This window comes from Salvelinus alpinus, chromosome 20, assembly GCF_045679555.1.
Source record: "Salvelinus alpinus chromosome 20, SLU_Salpinus.1, whole genome shotgun sequence".
Lineage (NCBI taxonomy): Eukaryota > Metazoa > Chordata > Actinopteri > Salmoniformes > Salmonidae > Salvelinus > Salvelinus alpinus.
Window position 1 is genome coordinate 7,765,214 of NC_092105.1, and position 3,730 is coordinate 7,768,943.

The following is a 3,730-nucleotide window of genomic DNA, read 5'->3' on the forward strand; positions in this document are numbered from 1 at the left end:
AGAAGAAAGTAGAGGAGGATGGGTCAAATGGGGAAGGATTCTGAGAGGATCCCAGTGAGTAGTAGATCTGTACCAGTACAGAGGGAGGGGACAAAGAGGGATACATGCTTCAGTAAGATTGTCTTCTTAGCGTTCATATCAATGGTTATCAACTGCACCACAGAAATGGAATGTAAAGTCACAGACAATTGAGGTGGTGGTGGAAGCTGCATTGAGGTATTTGGGTGTGCGAGACTTGACGTCAGAAGACTTACAGGGTGTGTTGAGTGGTGGTGTCCCATCCTTTCAGGTTGATGGCCTGAGAGAGGACTAAATAGTTTTAAATAGTGGAGTAGGGTGGTGTTCTTTTGTATAATTATTATTTATTTATCGTGAGCGTAGTGTTAGATGGTAGGGTATTTAGTTATTGACTTTATTTTTTCAAGCAACGCATAAGGGAGTTGTACTTCCGTCCAGTAGGTGGCGGTAATACAACATTTATTGGATGCCAACTGCCGTTAAACCTCACCGAAGAAGACAAAACACCCGACGACATGGGAACGTTTCAAGAGGTAAAATGTTTGTTTATGTTGACGATTGATACAAGTTATACAGTTTATGTATTTGATAGAATACATGGCCAAGCATGAATGACTCACTAACTCAATAATGACTTTACAGGACAGCTTGAACATCATTTTTGGGAAAAAACGAATCGTTGCTGTCAAAGTTGTGTTGAGCGTCCCTGCTAACGCAAGTGCTGTGCAGACTGCTGTCATCTTGACACACGGGGCTGGAGGGGACATGAACTTAAAGCATTTGGTTTCTCTTGCTCATGTACTTGCGTCGAATGGTCTGCTATGTCTTCGCTTCACGTGTAAAGGTTTAAACCTGGTTTACAGAGTGAAGGCTTACAATGCTGTTTTGGTAAGAATTATTTGTGAAATCCAGATTTTTGCACATCTTCATAGTTAAGAATAACACTAGAGTTTGTGTGCCATTTATGGAAATAGTCTGTTTTATTTTGCAGGAACACTTGAAATATCTTAAGAAATTCACAATAAGACACATATTCTTTGTTGGTAAGTAAGCAAACCAATTTTTTACCTAAATTAAACCTCATTTGGCCTTATGTATTTCCCAGTTATGAGCCATGTGATGAGGCTGTCACATAACAATAAACCAATTTAACCACATCATTCTGGAAGATATTTTTCAATGTGTGTTTGCACATAGCTCTCTAGGTCTACTGTATCTCTGACCCCTGGTCTACTGTATCTCTGACCCCTGGTCTACTGTATCCCTGACCCCAGGTCTACTGTATCTCTGACCCCTGGTCTAATGTATCTTTGACCCCTGGTCTAATGTATCTCTGACCCCTGGTCTACTGTATCTCTGACCCCTGGTCTACTGTACCCCTGGTCTACTGTATCTCTGACCCCTGGTCTAATGTATCTTTGACCCCTGGTCTAATGTATCTCTGACCCCTGGTCTACTGTACCCCTGGTCTACTGTATCTCTGACCCCTGGTCTGCTGTATCTCTGACCCCTGGTCTACTGTATCTCTGACCCCTGGTCTACTGTACCCCTGGTCTACTGTATCTCTGACCCCTGGTCTACTGTACCTCTGACCCCTGGTATACTGTATCTCTGACCCCTTGGTCTACTGTATCTCTGACCCCTGGTCTACTGTATCTCTGACCCCTGGTCTACTGTATCTCTGACCCCTGGTCTACTGTATCCCTGACCCCTGGTCTACTGTATCCCTGACCCCTGGTCTACTGTACCCCTGGTCTACTGTACCTCTGACCCCTGGTCTACTGTATCTCTGACCCCTTGGTCTACTGTATCTCTGACCCCTTGGTCTACTGTATCTCTGACCCCTGGTCTACTGTATCTCTGACCCCTGGTCTACTGTATCTCTGACCCCTGGTCTACTGTATCCCTGACCCCTGGTCTACTGTACCCCTGGTCAACTGTACCTCTGACCCCTGGTCTACTGTATCTCTGACCCCTGGTCTACTGTACCACTGGTCTACTGTACCCCTGGTCTACTTATCATCTGACCCCTGGTCTACTGTTCATCTGACCCCTGGTCTACTTTTTCTCTGGTCCAGTGGCCCTGTTTTTCACCAGGCAGGGATATATCTATACTTATCTGAGTATTAGGGGTTACTGATGTCATTAGTAATGAGTTATTCTTTAGCAGTCAATTTCAAGACAGATCAAATATTATAGGTTACTGTATGAAGATACAGCTGAATACACATCATGTTGACATGGTGGAGGCTACTCACTGTGTCCCCTCCACTTTAGGCTGTTCTATGGGGGCTCGAGCTGCCTCTGCCCTGGCCAGGCAGCTCAGTGTTAGACCAGAGGATGCAGTAGCTGGCCTAGTCTGTCTGTCCTTCCCCCTACACCCTCCAGGACAGACCCACACCCATCGCCAGCGGAGTGAGGACCTCAGGGGGCTGCCTAAGGAGTTGCCTGTGTTGTTTCTGTCTGGCACTGCAGACAACATGTGTGAGAAGGTGAGAATGGCGTTGGGTGTATTTTGGACCTTGCATAAATGACAGCAGATCGGAGTGATCAGACAGACACCGTTAACCATGTTTACGACATGCACAGCTCTCTCTTTTTTTTGTTGATTCTGTGTGATATTTTATTGATTTATTTTTTTAACTGATAGGCTGGAAGAAACATATGATCCCAAATGTTGTGTTTGTGCAATAATGATTTCCTCCATGTGTCCAGATCCTTCTGGAGGATGTTGTAAAAGAGATGAAGTGTCCAACGACTGTTCACTGGATTGAAGGAGGCAACCATGGCCTTACAACGAAGGGAAGGGCTGAGGAGTCTGTCCTGGAGGAAGTCAACTCACATGTCTTATCATGGATTCTGGAACAAATTTGCATGAAGCTGACTCTAGATTCTAAAGTTGTTGTTGCGTCACACATTCCGTAGTATGTTATCATGCATCCAGTTTATATTATGAATGTGTTGTGCTTATAATGTAGAATAAATATATACTTTTATATATTTTTATTTTATTTTAGGCTAAAGGTATTGACATAGATTTGCCTTGAATAATACAGCGTGCGGAGTGCTTCTCTGAAACGGACCGGTACTGAATAATACAGCGTGCGGGGTGCTTCTCTGAAACGGACCGGTACTGAATAATACAGCGTGCGGGGTGCTTCTCTGAAACGGACCGGTACTGAATAATACAGCGTGCGGGGTGCTTCTCTGAAACGGACCGGTGCTGAATAATACAGCGTGCGGAGTGCTTCTCTGAAACGGACCGGTACTGAATAATACAGCGTGCGGGGTGCTTCTCTGAAACGGACCGGTACTGAATAATACAGCGTGCGGAGTGCTTCTCTGAAACGGACCGGTACTGAATAATACAGCGTGCGGGGTGCTTCTCTGAAACGGACCGGTACTGAATAATACAGCGTGCGGGGTGCTTCTCTGAAACGGACCGGTACTGAATAATACAGCGTCCGGGGTGCTTCTCTGAAACGGACCGGTACTGAATAATACAGCGTGCGGAGTGCTTCTCTGAAACGGACCGGTACCTTCTAGTGGCGCGTATTCAGGGAGGCCTAACTTCCTCAAATATCAGTGTACCAAATGAAATCAAGTTGTATTTGTCACATTGCGTCGAACACAACTGTGAAAGTGTCAAATCCCATTGAGAGCATACGTCATTGACAGAAAAAATATGGAATTGTTGCATCTCGTTGTGTTG

At 45.1% G+C, this 3,730-nt stretch overlaps 1 pseudogene; it reads left to right on the forward strand.

Moving 5' to 3' along the window:
- The first annotated feature begins 469 nt into the window (after nt 1-469).
- Nucleotides 470-3,014, forward strand: LOC139546252 (testis-expressed protein 30-like; annotated as a pseudogene).
- The last annotated feature ends 716 nt before the right edge of the window (nt 3,015-3,730 follow it).